The sequence below is a fragment of the Scyliorhinus canicula genome, chromosome 1 (genome assembly GCF_902713615.1).
Source record: "Scyliorhinus canicula chromosome 1, sScyCan1.1, whole genome shotgun sequence".
Taxonomy (NCBI): domain Eukaryota; kingdom Metazoa; phylum Chordata; class Chondrichthyes; order Carcharhiniformes; family Scyliorhinidae; genus Scyliorhinus; species Scyliorhinus canicula.
In genome coordinates this window covers 288,726,351-288,752,971 of record NC_052146.1, presented here as the reverse complement: position 1 = coordinate 288,752,971, position 26,621 = coordinate 288,726,351, and positions in this window count along the sequence as shown.

Below are 26,621 nucleotides of genomic sequence, written 5' to 3'. Positions count from 1 at the left end.
GAAGGCTTCCAACAAGATCAAACACCTCTGAATAGAGTTAAACACCTCTGAGTTGTGGAGGGCCCTGAGAACATTATTGTGGACCACTCTCTCATGGGGACGCCCTCAAAGGCAATTTTATGCAAGAATGTTTCCGTGAGGCACAGGTGATGGGGCATGTTGCAACTGAATGAAGTGTTTGTGACAGTGTGGCTACAATCTAATACTCCAGGGAGAAGAGGAATGAATAGAAACCTCAGAATAGAACAGTTTTAGTGTTCACAGACCAAGTGTTAGAATATAGAACAGTACAGCACAGTACAGGCCCTACAGCCCACGATGTTGTGCTGATCATTTATCCTAATCTAAGATCAACCTAACCTACGCCCCTTCTATTTACTGCCTTCCATGTGTCTGTCCAATAGTCGCTTAAATGTCCCTAATGACTCTGACTCCACCACCTCTGCTAGCAGTGCATTCCAAGTACCCACCACTCTCTGTGTAAAGAACCTACCTCTGACATTTCCCCCATCCAGCAGAGGGCAGCAGAGCGGAGCTACTGATTGGCTGTTCCAGGGAGATTTGCATACGTGCAGTGCGGTCAGCCTAATTTGAAGGTGTACCTGCGAAAGAGACGCAAGGAGTTCGAGTGCAAGCAAGCATCCAGCAGAGGGCAGCAGAGCGGAGCTATTGATTGGCTGTTCCAGGGAGATTTGCATACGTGCTGTGCGGTCAGCCTAATTTGAAGGTGGTTTGTGAAGGGGCTGTTGTCAAGTGACAATATAATGTTAGTTATTGCAAGGTGTAGAGAAAAGATCAACTTAACATGAGGTATTGGTATTACTGAGACTTGGTTGAGGGAAGGGCAGGGCTGGCAACTGAATATCCCAGGGTATAGATGCTTCAGGAGGGATAGAGAGGGAGGTAGAAGGAGTGGAGGAGTTGCATTACTCATCAGAGATGATATCACAGCTGTGATTAAGGAGGGCACGATGGAGGATTTGAGCACTGAGGCAATATGGGTGGAGCTGAGAAATAGGAAGGGTGCAGTAACATTGTTGGGACTTTACTACAGGCCTCCCAAAAGTGAGCATGAAGTAGAGGTACAAATATGCAGATTATAGAAAAATGTAGGAGCAATAGGGTGGTTGTGATGGGAGATTTTAACTTCCCCAACATTGAATGGGATTCGTGTAGTGTTGGAGGCGTAGATGGAGCAGAGTTTGTAAAGAGCATCCAGGAGAGTTTTTTAGAGCAGTATGTAAATAGTCCAACTCGGGAAGGGGCCATACTGGACCTGGTATTGGGGAATGATCCCGACCAGGTGGTTGATGTTTCAGTCGGTGATTATTTTGGGAATAGTGATCACAATTCCGTAAGTTTTAGAATACTCATGGACAAGGACAGGAGGGGTCCGAAAGGAAGAGTGCTAAATTGGGGAAAGGCAGAGTATTACAAAATTCAGCAGGAGCTAGGGAATGTGGATTGGGAGCAGCTGTTTAAGGGTAAATCCACATTTGAAATGTAGGAGTCTTTTAAGGAAAGGTTGATTAGAGTGCAGGACAGACATGTTCCTGTGAAAATGAAAGATAGAAATGGCAAGATTAGGGAACCATGGATGACGGGTGAAATTGTGAGACTAGCTAAGATGAAAAAGGAAGCATACATAGGATCGAGGCGACTCAAAACTGATGAAGCTTTGGAGGAATATCGGGAAAGTAGGACGAATCTCAAACGCGCAATAAAGAGGGCTAAAAGGGGTCATGAAATATCTTTGGCTAACAGGGTTAAGGAAAATCCCAAAGCATTTTATTCGTATGTAAGGAGCAAGAGGGTAACTAGAGAAAGGATTGGCCCACTCAAAGACAAAAGAGGGAATTTATGCGTGGACTCAGAAGAAATGGGTGAGATTCTTAATGAGTACTTTGCATCGGTATTCACAAAGGAGAGGGACAAGACGGATGTTGAGGCTAGGGATGGATGTTTAAATATTCTCGGTCAAGTTGTCATACGGAAGGGGGAAGTTTTGGGTATTCCAAACGACATTAAGGTGGACAAGTCCCCAGGACCGGATGGGATCTATCCCAGGTTACTGAGGGAAGCGAGGGTCGAAATAGCTGGGGCCTTAACAGATATCTTTGCAGCATCCTTGAGCACGGGTGAGGTCCTGGAGGACTGGAGAATTGCTAATGTTGTCCCTTTGTTTAAGAAGGGTAGCAGGGATAATCCAGGGAATTATAGACCTGTGAGCTTGACGTCAGTGGTAGGCAAACTGTTGGAGAAGATACTGAGGGATAGGATCTATTCACATCTGGAAGAAAATAGACTTATCAGTGATAGGCAGCATGGTTTTGTGCAGGGAAGGTCATGTCTTACAAACCTAATAGAATTCTTTGAGGAAGTGACAAAGTTAATTGATGAGGGAAGGGCTGTAGATGTCATATACATGGACTTTAGTAAGGCGTTTGATAAGGTTTCCCATGGCAGGTTGATGGAAAAAGTGAAGTCGTATGGGGTTCAGGATGTACTAGCTAGATGGATAAAGAACTGGCTGGGCAACAGGAGACAGAGAGTAGTGGTGGAAGGGAGTGTCTCAAAATGGAGAAGGGTGACTAGCGGTGTTCCACAGGGATCCGTGCTCAGACCACTGTTGTTTGTGATCTACATAAATGACCTGGAGGAAGGTATAGTTGGTCTGATTAGCAAGTTTGCAGATGATACTAAGATTGGTGGAGTTGCAGATAGCGAGGAGGACTGTCAGAGAATACAACAAAATATAGATAGATTGGAGAGTTGGGCAGAGAAATGGCAGATGGAGTTCAATCCAGGCAAATGCGAGGTGATGCATTTTGGAAGATCAAATTCAAGAGCGGACTATATGGTCAATGGAAGGGTCTCGGGGAAAATTGATGTGCAGAGAGATCTGGGAGTTCAGGTCCATTGTACCCTGAAGGTGGCAACGCAGGTTGATAGAGTGGTCAAGAAGGCATACAGCATGCTTGCCTTCATCGGACCGGGTATTGAGTACAAGAGTTGGCAGGTCATGTTACAGTTGTATAGGACTTTGGTTCGGCCACATTTGGAATACTGCGTGCAGTTCTGGTCGCCACATTACCAGAAGGATGTGGATGCCTTGGAGAGGATGCAGAGGAGGTTCACCAGGATGTTGCCTGGTATGGAGGGTGCTAGCTATGAAGAAAGGTTGAGTAGATTAGGATTGTTTTCGTTGGAAAGACGGAGGTTGAGGGGGGACCTGATTGAGGTCTACAAAATTATGAGAGGTATGGACAGGGTGGATAGCAACAAGCTTTTTCCAAGAGTGGGGTGTCAGTTACAAGGGGTCACGATTTCAAAGTGAGAGGGGGAAAGTTTAAGGGAGATGTGCGTGGAAAGTTTTTTACGCAGAGGGTGGTGGGTGCCTGGAACGCTTTACCAGCGGAGGTGGTAGAGGCGGGCACGATAGCATCATTTAAGAAGCATCTAGACAGGTATATGAATGGGCGGGAACAGAGGGAAGTAGACCTTGGAAAATAGGAGACAGGTTTAGATAAAGGATCTGGATAGGCGCAGGCTGGGAGGGCTGAAGGGCCTGTTCCTGTGCTGTAATTTTCTTTGTTCTCTTTGTTCTTATACCTTCCTCCAATCACCTTAAAATTATGTCCCCTTGTGACAGCCATTTCCACCCTGGGGAAAAGTCTCTGGCTATCCACTCTATCCATGCCTCTCATTACCTTGTACACCTCTATCAAGTCACCTCTCTTCCTTCTTCGCTCCAGCGAGAAAAGACTTAGCTCCCTCAAACTTTCTTCATAAGACATGCCCTCCAGTCCAGGCAGCATCCTGGTAAATCTCCTCTGTACCCTCTCCAAAGCATCCACATCCTTCCCATAATGAGGCGACCAGAACTGGACACAATATTCCAAGTGTGGTCTAACTAGGGTTTTATAAAGCTGCAGCAAAACCTCATGGTTCTTAAGCTCAATCCCCCTGTTAATGAAAGCCAACACACCCTATGCCTTCTTGACAACCCAATCAACCTGTGTGGCAACTTTGAGGGATCTATGTACATGGATCCCAAGATCCCTCTGTTCCTCCACACTTCCAAGAATCCTGCCTTTAACCCTGTATTCAGCATTCAAATTCGACCTTCCAAAATGGATCACTTCATATTTATCGAGGTTGAACTCCATCTGCCACTTCTCAGCCCAGATCTGCATCCTGTCAATGTCCTGTTGTAACCTGCAACAACCCTCAACACTATCTACAACTCTACCAACCTTCGTTTCATCGGCAAATTTACTAACCCACCCTTCCACTTCCTCATCCAAGTCATTTATAAAAACACCAAGAGCAGAGGTCCCAGAACAGATCCTTGCAGGACATCACTGGTCACCGACCTCCAGGCGGAATACTTTCCATCCATTACCACTCGCTGTCTTCTCTCGGCCGGCCAAATTTCCCTGTATCCCATGCCCCCTAACTTTCTGAATGAGCCTACCATGGGGAACCTTGTCAAATGCCTTACTGAAATCCATATACACCACATCCACTACCCGACCTTCATCAATGTGTCTCGTCACATCCTCAAAGAATTTAATGAGGCTTGTGAGGCATGACCTGACCCTCACAAAACCATGCTGACTACCTTTAATCAAACTATGTTTTTCGAAATAATCATAAATCCTAACTTTCAGAATCATTTCCAGTATTTTGCTCACCACAGACGTAAGACTGACTGTTCCCAGGGATTTTCCTATTCCCTTTCTTGAACAGGGGAACAACATTCGCCTCCCTCCAATCATCCGGTTCTACTCCAGTGGAGAGTCAGGATGCCAAAGATCATCGCCAACGGCACAGAAATCTCCTTCCTCTCTTCCCATAGTAACCTTGGGTATGTCCCGTCAGGCCCAGGGGACTTATCTATCCTGATGCTTTTCAAAATTCCAGCACTTCATCCTTCTTAATATCAACCTGTTTGAGCCTATCAAACTGGTTCATGCCGTTTTCATGAGCAACAAGGTCCCTCTCTAGTGAATACTGAAGCAAAATATTCATTTAGGGCCTCCCCTACCTCCTCAGACTCTCGGCATAAGTTCCCTCCACTATTCCTGATCGGCCCTACTCTCACTCTGATCATCCTTATTTTTCACATGAGTGTAGAACGCCGTGGGGTTTTCCCTAATCCTTCCCGCCAGGGCTTTGTCATGCCTCCTCCTAGCTCTCCTCAGTCCATTTCTGAGTTACTTCCTGGTGCTGGTGTCATTTCGAAATATGATGTGGAGATGCCGGCGTTGGACTGGGGTGAGCACAGTAAGAAGTCTTACAACACCATGTTAAAGTTCAACAGGTTTGTTTCAAATCACTAGTTTTCGGAGCACTGCTCCTTCCTCAGGTGCTTGAAGAGGTAGGTTCCAGAAACATATATGTAGACAAAGTCAAGGATGCAAGACAATGCTTTGAAAGTGAGCATTTGCAGGTAACTAAGTCTTTGCAGATCCAGAGAGAAGGGGTAACCCCAGGTTAAAGAGGTGTGAATTGTCTCAAGCCAGGACAGTTGGTAGGATTTTGCAAACCCAGGCCAGATGGTGGGGGGTGAATGTAATGCGACATGAATCCAAGGTCCCGGTTGAGGTCGCACTCATGTGTTCGGAACTTGGCTATAAGTTCTGCTCTGCGATTCTGCGTTGTCCCCCCCCCCCCCCCCCCCCCCCCCAGGAGGTCACCACTGTTGTAGGCAAAGACAATCTCAAAATCCACTAGAACTTTCATCAGGAAGTTACAAGCGAGCTCCCTTCAAATGAGACATGTTGTGAAGGTCACCATGTGGCATTAGAAAGGAAGGTGACTAATTAGGGAGATAAACGAGCAGATGTTTATGAAGGGAGTCAAACAAAGGAATTGATTGCCAGAGTCACATAGATCAGACGAGGCCCAATCCTTATCCTCCTGTATGGCTTTGAAGGGAGGGTATCAACGTTGAAAGACATACTGCATTCGAGGCAGTCCAAAGATGGTTCACTCGGTTGATCCCGGGTATGGAGGGATTTTCTTATGAGGAGAGGTCGAGTATGTTGGGCCTATCCTTATTGGAGTTTAGAAGATTGAACGGTGACCTTATTGTGACATATAGGATTCTTAAGGGGCTTGGCACGTTGATGCTGAGAGGTTATTTCCTCTTATGGAAGAGTCTAGGATGAGAGGGCATAATCTCAGTGTCAGGGGTCACCCATTTAAGACCGAGATGAGGAGGAATTTCTTCTCTCAGAGGGTAGTAAATCTGTGGAAATCTTTACTACAGAGGCTGGTCATTAAGTATGTTCAAGGCTGAGATGGACAGATTTTTAATCTTTTTTTAAAATTTGATTTATTATTGTCACATGTATTAGTATAGAGTGAAAAGTATTGTTTCTTGAGTGCTGTACAAACAATGCATACCGCATTAGGAAAGGAAGGAGAGACTGCAGAATATAATGTTACAGTTATCGCAAGGTGTAGAGAAAAGATCAACTTACTACGAGGTAGGTCTATTCAACAGTCTGATAGCAGTAGGGAAGAAGCTATTCTTGAGTCGGTTGGTACGTGACCTCAAACTTTGGTGTCTTTTCCCTGACGGAAGAAGGTGGAAGAGAGTATGTCCGGGGTGCGTGGGGTCCTTAATTATGCTGGCTGCCTTTCCGAGGCAGCGGGAATTGTAGGCAGAGTCGATGGATGGGAGGCTGGTTTGCGTGATGGATTGAGCTACATTCACGGCATTTTGTAGTTTCCTGCGGTCTTGGGCAGAGCAGGATCCATACCAAGCTGTGATACAATCAGAAAGAATGCTTTCTATGGTGCATCTGTAGAAGTTGGTGAGAGTCGTAGCTGACATGCCAAATTTCCTTAGTCTTCTGAGAAAGTAGAGTCGTTGGTGGGCTTTATTAACTATAGTGTCGGCATGGGGGGGGACCAGGACAGGCTGTTGGTGATCTGGACACCTAAAAACTTGAAGCTCTCGACCCTTCCTACTTCGTTCCCATTGATGTAGACAGGGGCATGTTCTCCACTACGCTGCCTGAAGATGATGACAATCTCCTTCATTTCCAGTAAAGCTATGGGGATAAGATGGGAAAGTGGAGTTGAGGATTCTGTAACAGATCAGTCATGATCGCGTTGAATGGCGGAGCAGACTCAATGGGCCGAATGGCCTACTTCTACTCCTATGTCTTATGGTCGATTCGCAGCTGCCACGAGGCTAATAGAGTTCACTTAACATTCCTGAAGAACTGGGTGTGCTGAGGATTTGAACGAATTTCAGTGTGGAGTAATGTAAAGTTAAGTGTTTTTTTTTAAAAAACGCTGATTGTGTGTGAGCCAGGCTCTGCCAAAGTAAATCCCTTTTGGGGGCGACATCAGGAGGAGAAAGCAGAGGGAAGAAACGTAAAGGAGGAAAAAGTAAAACACAAAACATTTTCCCTGAAGGGTAAGTTAAAAGCAGGAGCGCCCGGCTTGGCATTTTCCATTGTTGCAGGTCAGTCACGGTGTCTTTAATGTGGGACGTGCAACACCAAGCGGGTGTATTTTCCTGTCTGTCGGCCCATTAGCTGCGGATCAGCCACAGTGTAAGAGCAAGGCTTGAGTAAGGGATTTGGAACGCTTAAACTCCCATCCTGTCTGTGTGGCTGAAGGAAAGAGGGAGATTTGCTGCACACATTCACACAGATGTATCAACAAGGTCCTTCAGAAAGGAAAAGAAAGAATTCATAGATAAAATCAGACAGCAAAGGGCTGTAAACGTCGGCAACCTCTACGTTAATCCTTTAAGATCTGACTCCTGTTGATGAATATATGGCCTGGTTATCCTGGCAACATTAAAAAAGAGGAAGAATCTGTGTCCTTATAGCACCTTGCACAACTTAAGGATGTCCAACAGTGCTTTGTACAATGAAGTACATTTTTGTAGTGTATTCACTGTTTCAATGTTCAGATATTAAAGTTGAAACCTCGAGTTGCCCCTAATTTAACCCCTCAGGATCTGACTGCTGGTGAACATGCTGCCTCCCATCAACATCCTGGGGTCACCATTGAGCAGAAACATAAATGAACCAGGCCTTAACTGATCTACTTCCTTCCTCATCTATTTGCCCATGCCCAGAGAATCACCTGCAGCAGCTTCTCTTTTAGCACCAACACCGTTATCTCTGTTGTGCCCCCAACGATCCACCCTTGGCCCAGCCTGTTTCCCATCAGCACGTCACCCCTTGGCCAAATTGTAGCACGCCGCAACCTGTCTCGAACCTTCCACTGTCTCTAAATTGGCAGACAGCTTTTCCAACATCCAGCACTCGCGGAGCAGAAATTCCCCCCCCCCCCCCCCCCCCCAATTAAAAACTGGGAAGACCGAAGTCGTCAGCCCCTGGGATGATTTCCGTTCCCTCGCCACCCATTTCCATCCGCTTCCTGACAACTGTGTGAACCAGACTGTTCTCTTCCTGTCAGATTTGTCACTGAAATGTTTTCCACCCGCGTATCTGCACTGTCACCAAAACTACCACCTCTGTAACATCACTCGATTCCAGCCCTGCCTCAGCTCATTTACTGCCCAAAGCCTCCTCCATGCTTTTGTTACTTCTACACTTTGACACTTTTTGTGCACTACTAGCCAGCCTCCCACATTCTACCTTCCAAATACTTGGACATATCCAAAACTTTGTTACCCTAACTTATTGGCGGGTATGCCTTCAGCTGCCTTGGGCCTGGACACCCCTCTCTAAACCTGTCTGCCTCTCTTTCCCTTTAAAACCTACCCCTTTGACTTTTGGCCATTCCTTGTAAGGCACAATGTTTGTTTGTTTGTTTTATAATTCTCCTGTGGCGCACCATTAGACATTTTATTGCGTTAAAGGTGCTTCATAAATATAAGTTGCTGTTATCGTTGTGTGTCCGCTGACAGAAATACTGTGGTCGCACCTCGCCAAGGCCAGAATGAGTCGCTTTTTTGAGGGGGCTCGAGGATAGGTGTGAGTGGTGCTTGAGAGGGCCTACGCACCATGTTCTGGTCCTGCCCCAAGTTGGTGGGTTTCTGGGGGTCTTTTTTTCACACCGTATCGGTAATCCTGAATATGGAGCTAGAGCCCGGTCCATTAGTAATGATATTTGGGATGGCGGACCAGCCTGGATTGAGGATGGGTATTGGGGGTGGACAGTCAGGCTTTCGACTCATTGCTGTCTCGATGGTGGATTCTGCTGAGTTCGGGGCAGGCAACTCCGCCTGGTGCCACAGCGTCGCTGCGTGATTTGATGGAGTTTTCGAGAAGGTCAAGTTCACTGTGAAGGGTTCGATCGACAGGTTCTATCGCAGATGGCGGTTGTTCATACTGCACTTTAAGGGACTGCTCACTGTTAGTGGAGGGGTGGGAAGAGTGCCGGGGGGGGGGGGGTGTTTTGGGTTTTCTTTGGGGGGAGGTGGGGGTTGTTGTGGTTCTGGATAGGAGTTTGTCTTTTGGGGCGTTGACACATGTTTTACAGTGGTTTTGGTTTAATCTGTATAAAATGTTAAAGGTTCAATAAAAATATTTTTAAAAAAGAAATGCGTGTGGTGACAAGAGCAGATCAGAAACTGTGTCTGCATCGCTTAATGCACTCCCTACCTCCTCAAAGCCTGCCCACCATCTACAAGGCACAAGTCCGGAGTGTGATGGAATACTCTCCACTTGCCTGGATGAGTGCAGCTCCAACAACACTCAAGAAGCTCAACACCACCCAGGACAAAGCAGCCCACTAGATTGACCCCCCACCTCCCTCCAGCCCCCCTGCCCCCCACCATCTTTAATATTCACTCCCTCCACCACCGCAGCCGCATGGCTGCCCTGTGTACCATCTACAGCAACTCACAAGGCTTCTTTGACAGTATCTCACCCACCCATGTTTTCTAGCACCTGGAAGGACAGGATGAGCAGGCACATGGAAACATTATTACTTCAAAAATCTCCCGCCCACTCCGTCCTTTTGTCAAGGTGAAACAGCATTCTGACTTGGAAATGTCTCACATCGTTTCTCACGTCATTGTTGCATCAGAATTAAAAAACATGATTCCTAATAGTGCTCTTCAGATACCTTCACCATAATCACTGCAGTGGCTCAAGGACCCACCTCATCACCACCTTCCCAAGGGAAATTAGTAATGGACAATAAATGCTGGCCTTGTCAGAAATGCACGCATTCTGTGAAGGATTGAAAAGAAAGGTCCCACAAATGGTTATGTAAATGTCAACCTGGTTGTCTGCTTTACCGTAATGTTGGTTGAGGGTAAAAGGCCTGGATATCTGAGAGGACTCCCTGCTCGTTATTGAAGTAGAGCCCATGGGCTGGATCCTCTCAGCCTACGCCGGGCCGGAGAATCGCCGGGCCGGATGCGAACCGCGCGACACCGCAGCGACACCAGACCGCCCATTCTCCGGTGAGCGGAGAATCGCCGCCATTGGCGCAATGCTGGTCGGGGGGCCCCCTCCTCGCCCCCCCCCCCCCCGGCGATTCTCCGCCCGGGATGGGTCAAGTGGCCGCAAAAAGAATCCGATTCCCGCCGGCGCCGTCCACGTGTGGCCTTACCCGGCGGGACCTTGGCGTCCATCTTTTTGGGAGCGGCTTGGTGGTGGGTGGGGGGGGGGGAGGTCTGACCCCGGGGTGTAGGGGGGAGGTTCGACCCCGGGGTGGGGGGGGGGGGCACGCTGTGGCCTGGCCCACGATCAGGGCATACCGATTGGCGGGCCAGCCTCTCGGGCTGGGGGCCTCTTTTGCTCCGTGCCGGCCTCTATAGCCCCACGCCGTGTTGCGTCGGGGCCGGCGCAGACAAGGAAGCCACCGCGCATACGCACAACTGCGCCGGTCACAGCGCACATGCGCAGACCCGTGGCACCCATTTGACGCCGGTATCGGAAGCTGGGGCGGAGCATCGGGGGGGGGGGTGCTCAGGTGACGTCCTAAGGCCGTCTCAACGGAGTACTCTGCGAGTTTCGAAGGGGGCGGAGCATCGCGAAAGCGGCGTCAGCCCCGATTCTGACGCCAACGGGGATTCTCCGGCCGATCGCCGAACGTGATTTCGGGGTCGGAGACCGGAGATTCCCGCCCACTATCTTGTGGTGAATTATAAACACTAATAATCCACACTGTATTGTACAACATGTGTTGAGCCTGTACCTTGTACTAGATCATGTGTAGTTGCGCGGCTCTACCCATAGGGGGAGATGAGGAGCTTGTACTGGGCTCCACCCTTGGCTCCGCCCATGGCTCCTCACCCTAACCAGAAGTATAAAGGTTGCTGTTGTGAGCCTGCCTGCCAGTTCATCTAGAGTTCATCTCGTCACAGGCAGGCTCTGTTGTAAGACGATTAAAACCACTGTTCGCTTCTAACCACGTGTCGCGTGAATTGATGGTCTCATCAATTTAATCGCCTTAAGAAACATTAAGGAACGACCATGGAATCAGCCCTCAAACCTGATCGACTGGAACTCGACCCACAGGATGCAGAGGCGAAATAACTCTTTTCACACTGGCTCCGGTGTTTTAAGGCCTACCTGGCTGAAGCAAGCACTACAGAAACTACGGAGGAGCAGAAACTCAGCCTACTGCACACAAGGGTGAGCCATTGTATATCTACTCAACGTAATTGTACAGGCTCATATACAGAGACCCTGGCCCTACTCGACAGAATGTACGTGAGGCCCGTCAATGAGGTCTACGCGCGCAACGGTTTTACTACTCACCGCCAGCGCCCCACAGAATCGCTAGAAGAATTCCTAAGAGACTAAAAAACCTTATCCCGGGACTGTAATTACCAAGCTGTAAATGCTGCAGAACATAGGGAACTCGCTGTCCGCGATGTATTTTTTGCAGGCCTCAGATCCAATTACGTGCGCCAGCGGCTGCTTGAGAAGGGGGCTCAAAACTTAGAAGACACTGTAGAACTCGCCACTACTATGGAGGTCTCGTTCCGCAGTCTCACCTCGTTCCCCGCGGACTCCGCGACCCCGTCTTGGGCCCCCGACCAGCGACTACCCCAGGCCTGCGCCGCGCGGCCACCCAGCCACTATGGTACTCCAGCCTGCCACTTTTGTGGCCAGCCCCAGCACCCGCGGCAGCACTGCCTGGCCCGCAACGTGACCTGCAGCAGCTGCAGTCACAAAGGACACTATGCCAGAGTATGTCTGGCGAAGAAAGCTCCAGCCTCAAACCCTCCCGCAGCCTAGTGCACTCGCTCCCTGAATTCGCAGGCCCGCAGGCCCCGTAACGCCGCGGCCTGTACACCGACTCCGCCCCCATCCACCATGTGCGACCCATGGGGGCCGCCATCTTGGCAAACCCCCACCACGCGGCCAGCCACGTGCGACTCATGGGGTCGCCATCTTGGACGGCACCATCCTCGCCGCCCACCACGTGCGATCCACGGGGGCGGCCATCTTGGGCTCCATCCTCTCCAAACTCAGCCATCCAGATCGAAGACTGTGACCTCAGCGGGCATTCATCACGGGGCCACTCCAGCACAGCTGATCGAGCCGCCGACTACCCACAACTCAGCGCGGTCACGTTGGACCAGTCATGTCCGAAACACCTCCGCAACTCCATGATGACCGTTAAAATCAACGGGTACAGTACACCATGCCTCTTCGACTCCGGGAGCACCGAGAGCTTCGTACACCCAGATCTGGTAAGACGCTGTTCGCTCCCTGTTTTTCCTGCACGGCAAACTATCTCCCTCGCTTCGGGCTCCCACTCTGTTCATCTCCAAGTGCGCACCGTCGAGACTCTACCGATCCAAGGCGCTAGCAACTCATATTTTCAGCTATACGTCTTGCCCGAACTCTGCGCCCCACTCTTACTGGGACTCGACTTCCAGTGTAACCTCAAAAGTCTCACCCTCAGCTTCGGCGGACCCCTACCCCCACTCATTATCTGCAGCCTAGCCACGCTGCGAATCTCCCCCCTCCACTCTTTGCCAATGTCACTCCAGACTGTAAACGCATAGCCACCCGCAGCAGGCGGTACAGCCTGCAGGACAGGGTGTTTATCAGAACCAAGGTCTGGAGGCTCCTACGTGAGGGGATCATAGAGGCCAGTAACAGCCCCTGGAGAGCTCAGGTGGTCGTCGTCAAGACCGGGGAAAAATTCCGCATGGTCGTGGACTATAGTCAGACCATTAATCGGTTTACGCTCCTCGATGCGTACCCCCTCCCCATAATTGCAGACATGGTGAATCAGATCGCCCAGTATCGTATTTTCTCCACGGTGGATCTGAAGTCTGCATACCACCAGCTCCTAATCCGCCCAGAGGACCGCCACTACACGGCGTTCGAGGCCGATGGCCGCCTTTTCCATTTCCTCCGGGTTCCCTTTGGCGTCACGAACGGGGTCTCGGTGTTCCAACAAGCAATGGACCGAATGGTGGACCAGTACGGTCTACGGGCCACAGTTCCATACTTGGATAACGTCACCATCTGCGGCTATGACCAGCAGGACCACAATGCCAACCTCCATCGATTTCTCCAGACGGCCCAGAAACTCAACCTCACTTACAACATGGAGAAATGCATTTTCCGCACGACCAGGCTAGCCATCCTCAGCTATGTCGTGGAAAACAGAGTCCTGGGCCCTGACCCGGACCGTATGCGCCCCCTCTTACAACTTCCTCTCCCTCATTGTCCCAGAGCCCTCAAAAGGTGCCTGGGATTCTTTTCATACTATGCCCAGTGGGTCCCTCAATATGCGGACAAAGCCAGCCCACTATTTAAGGCCACACTTTTCTCCCTGTCGGCTGAGGCGCGCCAGGCCTTCAACTGCATCAAGGAGGACATTGCCAAAATGGCCATGCGGGCGGTGGATGAATCCACTCCATTTCAGGTAGAGAGCGATGCCTCAGAGGTAGCTCTAGCAGCCACTTTAAATCAGGCAGGGAGACCAGTCACATTTTTCTCCCGAACCCTCTCCGCTTCAGAACTTCGACACTCCTCGGTCGAAAAGGAAGCACAAGCCATTGTGGAGGCTGTACGACACTGAAGGCATTACCTCGCAGGTAGACGGTTCACCCTCATCACCGACCAAAGATCGGTTGCCTTCATGTTTGACAACTCGCAAAGGGACAAAATTAAAAATGATAAAATCCTGAGGTGGAGGATCGAACTCTCCACCTATAAATACGATATCATGTATCGACCGGGGAAGCTCAACGAGCCCCCAGATGCCCTGTCCCACGGCACGTGCGCCAGCACGCAGAGCGACCGCCTAAAAGCCATCCACAATGACCTCTGCCACCCGGGGGTCACCCGGCTCGCCCACCACGTCAAAGCCCAAAATCTACCTTTCTCCACTGAGGAGGTAAAAACCATTACCAGGGATTGCCCGATCTGTGCGGAGTGCAAACCGCACTTCTATAGACCAGACAGGGCCCACCTGGTCAAGGCTTCTCGGCCCTTTGAACGCCTCGCCATCGATTTCAAAGGGCCACTTTCCTCAAATAATCGGAATGTGTACTTCCTGAATGTCATCGACGAGTTCTCCCGCTTCCCTTTTGCTATCCCGTGCCACGATATGACCTCCCACACAGTCATTAGGGCCCTGCATAGTATGTACCGCCACCAACCAGACCCCTCACGAGCAGCTCTTTGTTTTCTCCAGGGGCACTACCACGGGGACTTCACTCCCAGCATGGTTGAAGACATCAGGCCCGATACTCCTCTGGAAGCAGGTCAGGGAACACAAAACTGACCCACTCGTAGAGAAAGTGCTTCCACTACACTCAAACCCCCAATACGCCTTCATAGAGTACCCTGACGGCCATCAGGGCATTGTATCCCTCCAGGACCTAGCGCCGGCAGGATCGAAACCCACCACTACCACCGCCGCGGTACCCCTCACACTACACCCCACCCAACTCGTCGCGCCCCACGCCCCGCACCTACCGGGTCGCTACACATGTTCGGCGCACCAGCACCCACAAGCTTCCAGCGCCCCCAGTCCCCAGTCGAACCAGACGGGTACGAAGCTCGGACAGAATTACCCCCGGAGTCCGCCATCGTACCCCAACCAACCGTGATCATCCAGCCACCAGAAGAGGCTGCAACCCCGGTGCTCCACCAATCACAACGGACAATCGACCACCGGACAGACTCAATTTGTAAGCCATCACCCCCGCCGGACTTGATTTTTTCACAGGGGGTGAATGTGGTGAATTATAAACACTAATAATCCACACTGTATTGTACAACATGTGTTGAGCCTGTACCTTGTACTAGATCATGTGCAGTTGCGCGGTTCTACCCATAGGGGGAGATGAGGAGCTTGTACTTTGCTCCACCCTTGGCTCTGCCCATGGCTCCGCCCATGACTCCTCCCCCTAACCGGAAGTATAAAGGTTGCTGTTGTGAGCCTGCCTGCCAGTTCATCTAGAGTTCATATCATCACAGGCAGGCTCTGTTGTAAGACCAGGGATGTCAGTAAGACTAGTAAGACCAGCAAAACCACTGTTTGCTTCTAACCACGTGCCGCGTGAATTGATGGTCTCATCACATCTCTTGACTATTTGTGAGTCAGTCAGGTGCTGACCAACATGCTGTGCATTTCGAGCAATTCCTCCTTTTTTTACTCACTTTTTGTACTCTAACCTGACTGCGCCAAACAAAACTGTCGATCTGCCTCGCAATGCAGCCTTACTAATCCCACCAAGCGCTTAGTGAACTTGAAGCAAATTGACAGTAATTGACTGTTTTGCCGGACTTTCATGGCTCCAGAATGTGATTACATAGAAACGGCAGAGCCACTGCGGATTTGCAGAATTACTCATTTAAATGATAACCCAGACGCTGTAAACCAATCTGACAGCAGCTTCAAGTGTCCAAACTGAGGCATTTACAGGCAGGCAGGGCTGAATATTAACTCTGACTAATGGCTTAAGGAGGAATGATGTGCGGCCGCCTTGATTGCTCAGACTCCTTTGGCACAAATCCCATGAAATTTAAGTTAACCATAAAACGGGCTTTAACTTATAGACTGCCTCGCTCACAAGTAAAAATCTCATAATGCAATATAACAAAGCCATATATTAAAGAGACATAAAATTAAATGGGTTATGTACTGTATTGTAAAAGTTAGTGTCAAATTTGGGTGAATTCCTCAAAGAATTCAGGGCATCTTAAAATGTTTCTTATTTTTAAGGCACTATTGAGTAAGTAGAAATTCCAGCTCATCGAAGCCAAACAGAGGCCAATGGGACGGTCCGATTGATGCGTCTTGCCTGAGAATGAATTGTATGACTGCATAATGAAGGCAGTATTCTGGCAGCTTGCAGTTTATTGCATCACCATTGTAAAAATGACAATATTCATTTATGAAGAGTCCTTTCATAATTCCGCCTCATAAAACCATTAGAAAATCAAAATATGGATTCTTCCAGTGAGTGATGCATTTATGTGGTAAACTGATTATATTTTTTATTTAACAACTCTCTCGTCACAACCTGTGGATTTAAAAACTACCATGATGTTCTCCCATGATGCTCTCGAAGAGGAGCAACTTCTCTCTGTTATCCTGGTCAATGTTTACCCCTCAACCTCCATCACTAAAGTAAATGTCAATAATCTATTTGTCATCACATTGCCTGGGGTCAGGCAAGGCTGTGTCATCGCACCGATGCTCCTCTCGATCCTCCTTGCTGCAATGCTCCATCTCCCCGCTGGACTCAAGCTAAGCTATTGAACAAACAGGAATCTGTTCCACCTCCATCAACTTCAGGCCAGATCCAAGTTTGTCCCATCCTCTGTCATTGACCTACAGTACAGACAATGTTTGCATCTGCGCATGCTCGGAGGCCGAGCTCCAAGCCATCGTCAACACCTTCATCAAGGTGTAACAAGTGCATGAGCCTTACACTATGCATCTGTAAGACAACGGTCCTCTATCTGCCTCCCCCTCGCCTTACAGCACTGACTCCCTGTGATCAATATCCACTTCGAGACTTTGTACAACATGGACCACCTTCCATTCCTTGGGATACTACTGGCAACAAGGGCACACATCAACCGTGAGGTTCAGCACCACTTTCACTGTGCAATGCAGCCTTTGGTCACCTGAGGAAGAGAGTGTTTGAAGACCAGGACCTCAGATCCAGCACCAAGCTCATGATCTACAGAACAGTTAGTGATACCCACCCTCCTATAGGGCTCCAAGATGTGGACCATGTACAGAAAGCACCTAAAAACCCTGGAGAGGTGCCACCAACTCTGCCTCCGCAAGATCCTGCAAATCCATTATCAGGATAGGCGCACTAACATCAGTGTTCTCGTGCAGACCAACATCCCCCAGCATTAAAGTATTGACCACACTCAATCAGCTCTGCTGGGCAGGCAATATTGTCCCCATGACTGACACAAGACTCCCGAACAAGCGCTCTACTCAGAGCTTCAACATGCAAGCGAGTCCCGGGGGTGGGGCAGAGGAAATGCTTCAAGGATGTCCTCAAAGCCTCCTCGAAAAAGTGCGACACCCCCACCAGCACCTGGGAATCCCTGGTCCACCTGAAGTGGAGAAAAAGCATCTGGGAAGGAGCTGACCACCTCTAGTTTGATCGCCGAGAACAAGCCAGGGGTCGACAATGAAAGGGACGCTTAGCAACCTGGTCACCCCACTCACCTGCTTCTCTAACCACCGTCTACCCCACCTGTTACAGAGACTAAGTCACTCATTGATCTCCTCAGTCACCTGAGAACTCATTTTGAGTGTGGAAGCAAATCATCCCCAACTCTGAGGGATTATCTGAAAGGGGGAGAGCTGCTTGTGGGAGCTGATAATAATAATCACAAGTAGGCTTACATTTAGAATGCACTGAAGCTATGTAAAAATCCCCTCGTCTTTGTCGGGGAGATGGGTGGGCAGTGGTAATGTCACCAGGATAGCAATCCAGAGGCCCAGGCTAAAATCCGGAATGTGAAGCCAATCTTGGTGATAGTGATCATGAAACTATCATTGAGTCTTGTTTTTAAAAAAAAACTCCACCTGGTTCATGAATGTTCTTCAGAGAAGGAAATCTGCCATCCTTACCTGGTCTGGCCCACCATGTGACGTCCAGCTCACAGCAATGTGGTTGACTCTTACCTGCCTCTCTGTAAAGGTCCTCAGTCCAAGGACACTTAGGGATGGGCAACAAATGCGAACCTTGTCATGGTACCCACATCCCATGGAAGAAGATTTTTTTTTAAATTGTGGGAAAATTGGTTGCCATGTTTTGTATTTTACGACCATGAGGGGAGGCAGTGGCGTAGTGGTATTATTGCTAGACTAGTATCCAGAGACCCAAAGTCATACTATGGGGACCCAGGTTCAAATCCCACCACAACAATTTTGAATTCTATAAAAACCTGGAACTAAAAGTCTAATGATGACCATGAAACCATTGCCAATTGTTGTAAAAACCCATCTGGTTCACTAATGTCCTTTAGGGAAGGAAATCTGTCGTCCTTACCTGGTCTGGCCTACATGTGACTCCAGATCTACAGCAATGTGGTTGACTCTTAAATGCCCTCAGGGATGGGCAATAAAGAGAACAAAGAAAATTACAGCACAGGAACAGGCCCTTCGGTCCTCCCAGCCTGCGCCGATCCAGATCCTTTATCTAAACCTGTCTCCTATTTTCCAAGGTCTACTTCCCTCTGTTCCCGCCCGTTCATATACCTGTCTAGATGCCTCTTAAATGATGCTATCGTGCCCGCCTCTACCACCTCCGCTGGCAAAGCGTTCCAGGCACCCACCACCCTCTGCATAAAAAACTTTCCACGCACATCTCCCTTAAACTTTCCCCCTCTCACCTTGAAATCGTGGCCCCTTGTAACTGACACTCCCACTCTTGGGAAAAGCTTGTTGCTATCCACCCTGTCCATACCTCTCATAATTTTGTAGACCTCAACCAGGTCCCCCCTCAACCTCCGTCTTTCCAACGAAAACAATCCTATTCTACTCAACCTTTCTTGATAGCTAGCACCCTCCATACCAGGCAACATCCTGGTGAACCTCCTCGGCTGGCCTAGCCAGCGGCGCCCACATCCCATGGACGAATAATTTAAAAATACACTTCAAATGCTTTTGGACGCCCTGAGTTTGTAAACGAAGACTCTCGATCTTTTCTTTCTTTTGAGTTTTATAATATTGTCATCATTTGCCCCTGGGTTTCCCTGAATCTTCTGCAGAAAGGTCAGTTGGAGGCCCCGCCCCCTTGGGCAAAGTTGCCATTACTTATGGAACTGAGGTGCCTGATTGTAAATCTCTACGTTCAGGAGAAAAAGAGAGAAGAGAACAATTCCTTCCCAATTAGGGATGCTGGCCTTGCTTGCAACACCCGTATCCTTTGAAAGATTTTTTAAAAATCACCAAGATACAGATATAGAATTTACAGTGTAGAAGGAGGCCATTCAGCCCAGCAATTCTGCACTGGCCCTTGGAAAGGGCATTCTAATTAAGCCCACACCTCCACCCTATCCCCATAACCCATTAACCCCACCGAACCATTTTTGGACACTAAGGGCAATTTAGCATGGCCAGTCCACCAACTGTGGGAGGAAACCGGAGCACCCGGAGGAAACCCACGCAGATACGGGGCGAACATGCAGACTCCGCACAGACAGTGACCCAAGCCGGGAATTGAACCTGGGACCCTGGAGCTGTGAAGCAACTGTGCCAACCACTGTGCTACCATGCTGCTCCGAGAGACAGAGAGAGAGAGAGACCATTTCAAGAGCAGGTTTAAATAAAAGATACATTTTTCACACTGTTCCCGCATATTTCTCAGTTCAGCTTCCTTTGCACAGGGGGTTGGGTGGGATTGAATGACTTGCATGTTGCACTCGTTTATGCTGAACGTGTACAGATGTTAACCAGGTTCTGAATAGTTTGACACATTATGATTAATTACGGCATCATATCGAGTGAGCGGCTCCTTAAGCTGTCACCTCCAGTGCTTTATCTTTTCAGTGAAACTTTTGTGAAGGGTGAAAGAACGCCAACTTCGCCCGTTGCTATGTGAAAGACCTTCACCTGGAAGAATCAAGACCAGCTTTTGTACACAAAGATACCCCTTATTTACTGGAGGGGAGTCGACTTGTATTTCCAACAGCCTGCTGCTGTTCCAGGGAGGTTCCTGCCTGACATATTGCCAGTATGGTTTGTGTTCTGCTCTGTACAGGGACTGGCAATGAAATGAAATGAAAATCACTTATTGTCACATGTCGGCTTCAAATGAAGTTACTGTGAAAAACCCCTAGTCACCACATTCCGGCGCCTGATCGGGGAGGCTGGTACGGGAATTAGAACATAGAACATAGAACAGTACAGCACAGAACAGGCCCTTCGGCCCTCGATGTTGTGCCGAGCAATGATCACCCTACTTAAACCCACGTAACCTGTATACCCGTAACCCAACAATCCCCCCATTAACCTTACACTACGGGCAATTTTAGCATGGCCAATCCACCTAACCCGCACATCTTTGGACTGTGAGAGGAAACCGGAGCACCCGGAGGAAACCCACGCACACACGGGGAGGACGTGCAGACTCCACACAGACAGTGACCCAGCCGGGAATCGAACCTGGGACCACTGGAGCTGTGAAGCATTGATGCTAACCACCATGCTACCGTGAGGCCCCTCACTGAGGATTGAACCGTGCTGCTGGCCTGCCTTGGTCTGCTTTAAAAGCCAGCGATTTAGCCTAGTGTGCTAAACCAATGCATGAGCATACAGAATATCCAGCACAGAAGGTAGGCCATTCGGCCCACTATCCCTGTGCCAGCTCTTTGAAAGAATTATCCAATTTTCCCCACATCCCGCTCGGGTGGACTTTCCATCATCGGACTTGCCGCCAGCAGGTGTGTTGATCAGGGAGGTGGGAGGCAGTGGTTTTGATTGGGCGAAGGATGGGTTGTTGCTTCGGGATGGGGCGAGGTGAAGATCAGGGATAGGGCAGGTTTCTTGATCAAGGAGGGGCAGGCCTATCGATTGTGGGAGAGTTGGGAGTGTCTATTCTGGAGTTGATTGATGTGGAGTGGGGACGGCGATCAGGAAGGGACATGGATGCTGTTTGGCGAAAGGGCGAGGGGTGTCAATCGGGGGGGGGGGGGGGGGTGGAGCATGGCGATGTTGCTTAGGGAGGGACAGGTATGTTGATCATTGAAATTAGGGTTTTGATCGGGGAGGAGGTAGGGTGTCGCTTGTTAGAGGGACAGGTTTGCCGATTGAGGGGATGGACAGGGGTAATGACTGGGGCCCAGAGGTGTCAATCAGGGGAGGGCCAGTTCTGCCCATTCATTTAATGGCTCCCAAAATGGAAAAGTCATATTGGCAACAGTCATGGGAAGGGATGCCCCCCCCCCCCCCACCCCGCCCCGCCTTCAGTACTGAAAGAATATAAAAGAGATTCATTGGCATGGACATGGTCTGTTACAGAAGAGCTATAACCTGAAAGAAATCGATGCAGTATTGACATTTGGCATCATATTAAGCTCAGTACAAATCCATCAGAAGTGTTTTTCAACTTTCACAGTGATATTAAAACACTTACTGGCATCGAGTTGAGTTTTCGCAAGGGGCAGCAAGTACAGGTGAACTTCGCATCATCCGGGCGTCAGTGGGGGTGATAGAGAGGAGTTTCAGGGAGGTAGCCACACCCCAGGTTCAGGACAAGGGTAGCTGGGTTACAGTCAGGGGAAGGAAAGGGAACGGGCAGACAGTGCAGGGATTCCTTGTGGCCGTTCCCCCTGAAAACAAGTATACCGCTTTGGATGCTGTTGGGGGGGATGACCTACCAGGGGAAGGCCATAGCGGCCAGATCTCTGGCTCTGAGCCTGACTCTATGGCTCAGAAGGGAAGGGGGGAGAACAGAAAAGCGATAGTGATAGGAAACTCAATGATTAGGGAACGGATGGGAGGTTCCGTGGTCACGAGTGACACCCCGGAAGGTATGTTGCCTCTCGGGTGCCAGGGTCAGGGATGTCTCTGATCGAGTCTACAGGATTCATAAGGGGGAAGGTAAGCAACCAGAAATCATGGTGCACATAAGCACCAACGGCATAGCTAAGAAAAGGGATGAGGATCTAAAAAGTGATTTTAAAGAGTTTGGTTGAAAGCTAAAGAGCAGGACAAGCAGAGTAGTGATCTCAGGATTGCTACCGGTGCCGCGTGCTAGCGAGGCAAAGAACAGAGAGCGAGTGCAGCTGAACACGTGGCTACAGGGCTGGTGCAGGAGGGAAGGTTTCAGATATGTGGATCATTGGGATGCCTTCTGGGGAAGGTGGGACCTGTACATAAGGGACGGGTTGCACCTAAACAGGAAAGGCACCAATATCCTGAGCGGGAAGGGTTAAAGTGTGTCTGTTTCAATGCAAAGAGTATCAGGAATAAGGGAGCATGGATCGGTACTTAGAACTACGATGTTGCAGCCATTACGGAGACATGGATTTCACAGGGGCAGGAATGGTTGTTAGTCATGGGGAGGGATAGGAACAGACAGTATGGGAAGGTATTTAATTGGGGGAGGGGAAATTATATTGCGATTAGACAGGAGCTGAGGAGCATAAAGTGGGAGCAATTGTTCTTGGGGAAATGCAAAACAGTAATGTGGGGGTTGTTTAAGGAGCACTTGCTGCAAATGCTGGATAGTTTTGTCCCACTGAGACAAGGAAGGAATGGTAAGGTGAAGGAGCCTTGGATGGAAAGAGAAGTGGAGCTTCTAATCAACAGGAAGAAGGAAGTTTACGTAAGGTTGAAGAAGCAAGGATCAGGCACGGCTCCAGAGGGTTACAAGGGAGCCAGGAGGGAACTCAAAAATTGACTTAGGAGAGCTAGAAGGGGGCATGATAAAGCCCTGGTGGGAAGGATTAGAGAAAACCCCAAGGTGTTCTACGCTTATGTGAGAAATCAGAGGATGATCAGAGTGAGAGTAGGGCCGATCAGGGATAGTGGAGGGAACATGTGCCTAGAGTCTGACGACGTATGGGAGGCCCTAAATGAATATTTTGCTTCAGTATTCACTAGAGAGAGGGACCTTGTTGCTCGTGAGAACAGCGTGAACCAGGTTAATAGCTTGAACAGATCGATATTAAGAAGGAGGATATGCTAGAAATTTTGAAAAGCATCAGGATAGATAAGTCCCCTGGGCCTGACGGGATATACCCAAGGTTACTACGGGAAGCAAGGGAGGAGATTGCTGCACCGTTGGCGATGATTCATTTTGGTGATTCATTTGGGAAGGTCAAATTTGAATGCTGAATACAGGGTAAAAAGCAGGATTCTTGGAAGTGTGAAGGAACAGAGGGATCTTGGGGTCCATGTACATGCATCCCTCAAAGTTAGCACCCAGGTTGATAGGGTTGTTAAGAAGGCGTATGGTGTGTTGGCTTTCATTAACAGGGGGATTGAGTTTAAGAGCCGCGAGGTTTTGCTGCAGCTTTATAAAACCCTGGTTAGACCACACTTGGAATATTGTGTCCAGTTCTGGTCGCCTTATTATATGAAGGATGTGGATGCTTTGGAGGGGTTACAGAGGAGATTTACCAGGATGCTGCCTGGAATGGAGGGCATGTCTTATGAAGAAAGGTTGAGGGAGCTCGGGCTTTTCTCACTGGAGCGAAGAAGGAAGACTTGATAGAGTTGTACAAGATGATGAGAGGCATGGATAGAGTGGATAGCCAGAGACTTTTCCCCAGGGCAGAAGTGGCTGTCACAAGGACACATTGTTTTAAGGTGATTGGAGGTAGGTATAGGGGAGTGTCATAGGTAGGTTCTTTACACAGAGAATGGTGGGTGCGTGGAATGCACTGCCAGCAGAGGTAGTGAGTCAGTCATTCGGGACATTTAAGCGACTCTTGGAAAGGCACATGGACAGCAGTAAATTGAAGGGATGTAGGTTAGGTTGATCTTAGATTAGGATAAATGGTTGGCACAACATCGTGGGCCAAAGTGCCTGCACTGTGCTGTACTGTTCTATGTTCTATGCTCTAATTGGAAAATGACTGAAATTCCAAAACCAGCCTAATCGGGGAGCTTGCTATGGTTCCCACTCCAGGTGAAGGCCTTGTCAGAAGGCAGAAGGAAGAAGTAGTTTATTGCTTCAACATTCCTTTGCAGGCCAGACAGTACAATCGGATCGACTGAAGTTTGACAAGTCACCAGGACTGGATGAGATACTTTCATGGGATGTTGGCATCGCTGGCTGGGTCAACATCGATTACCCCTAATCGCCCTTGAACTGAGTTGCTATTTAAGAGTCAACTGCATTGCTGTGGACCTGGTGACACATATAGGAGCCAGATCAGGTAAGAACGGCAGATTTCCTTTCCTTCCGAGGAAGTGGGATGGATTTTTTACAACAATGGCCATAATTAAAGATGTTGAGTTTGACGTTCGCCATCTGCCTTGGTAGCATTTGAACCTACTTCCACAGAGCATTTCCCTGGATCTGTGTATTATACTCGTCCAGTAATAGTACACGCTGTACCACCACCACCTCCCGAGTGAAGGAGACTGCGAAGTGAGATTGGAAATTGTGGAGGCACCAGTCATTATTTTCCTTTTTCCAGTGATGGTGTCAGAGAAGAATTGCAAACATTAAACCCTTTTCAAAAAAAGGTGTAAAGTTAAGCCCAAACCCCACAAACCAGTCAGTTTATATTCAATGATGGGGAAAATTCTAGAAAAAGTCACTACTCAGGCCAAAATTAATAATCGCTTGGGCAATTCAGAAAAACAAAATGGAATCTGTTAAGGGCAAACTGTGTATGGCTAATTTGCTGAAATTTTTGATGAGATAATAGGGAGGGTCGATGAGGGTAATACTTATGATGTGGTGTACCTGGACTTCCAAAAGACTCTCAATACGGTGCCACTCAACAGACTTGTGAGCAAAGTTATAGCTCATGGAATAGAAGGGACAGTAGCAACATGGATATGGAACTGGCTGAGTGACAGGAAACAGAGAGTAGTGTTTAATGGTTGTGTTTCAGAACTGGAGGAAAGTTTGTAGTGGAGTTTCCCAGCGGCAATATTAGTACACCTGCTCTTTATAATAAATATTAATGACCTAGAATTTGGCGTGCAGCAAGAATTTCAAAATTTGCGGACAATGCAAAACTTGGAAGTATTGCAAACTATGAAGAGAATAATGTAGGACTTCAAAAGGGCATAGTGCAGAATTTTATGATTCCCCCATCGACTTGGCAGACGGGGGTGGGGGGACTGCATAAAATTTCCCAGGTGGTCTTGGCACCACTTCACTGCCTGTCCTGGACCTGTTCACAATTTTACAAGGGGCAGGCCAGGGCTATGGTTACCCATTCTCACCCTAACTGAGGCCTTTATGTCTAAATATTGAGGCTTGACAGGAGGAGTTTGGGACAGGAGGTAACCTGGGCAGGTCACCCTGATCAGGCCTTGGGCGTGAAGGTGGGGAGTGTACACTTCCTACATGAGCTACCTTTCCACATTGGGTGCATATCCTCAACTAAAATCTGCCCCAGCAGATGTCCCACCAACCACAACACAACAACCCCAGACACCTGCCACCCACAACCCCCAATATACTTGCCTTGGGGTAAGTTTTCTGTCGGATTTGTCACAGGTGGGTCGGACAATTTGACTGACCATTGAAAGGTCATTGACCTTGGGTGGGAATTTCTGGTCTCGGGGTAGGCGGAAGTGGAAAATCCTATCCCTGGTCTTGGACTCCGAGGCCGAAGAATCTGGGGAATGCTTGTAGTTCCAGTCTTGGCCACTGCTGCCAATGGCGCTGCCAGAACAACAGAGCTTTCAGCCAATCCAATTGGCTGACGGCTCTCCGAGGAGAAATCTCCGCTCGCATGAGGAGCGGAAATGGTGTCTCCAGCCAATGAACACTTGGGTTAAATGACTGTGGTGCTGCCGTGCTGACTTCCTAGGTGGCAGAGTAGGAAACCCCACTATTTGAAAAATCCCACCCATAGTATGGTGGATTGGGCGGACAATTGGCAGATTAGATGTAATGCAGAGAAGAGCAAAGTGGTTCATTTTGGTAGAAAGAATGCAGAGGGACAGTATAAAATAAAGCATACAATTCTAAGAAAGGGGTGCAGGAGCGGAGGGGTCTGGGTGTATATGTGCATAAGTCAGTGAAGTTGGCAGGACAGGTTGAGCTCATGTCCGGATGGACTTCACCCTACAACTTGAACAAAGTGGTTAGTGAGATAGTTTGATGAATTGGTTTGCATTTTCCAAAATTTCCGAGATTCAGGGAAGGTTCCATTAGATTTGGAGACAGCACATGTAACTCCATTATTCAAAAAGGGAGGGAGACAGAATGCAGGAAACTACAGGGCAATTAGCCTAACATCTGTCAAAGGGAAAATGTTAGAAGCCATTATTAAAGGTATTATAACAGGGCACTTGGAAACATTCAAGGTCATCAGGCAGAGTCAACATGGTCTTGTGAAAGGGAAATCATGTTTAACCAATTTATTGAAGTTCTCTGAAGGAGTGATATGCCCTGTGGATATAGGGGAACCGGTGGATGTCCTATACTTAGATTTCCAGAAGGCATTTGATAAGTTGATACATCAAAGCTTATTGCGTTAAATTAATGCTCATGGTGTAGCGGGTGCCATATG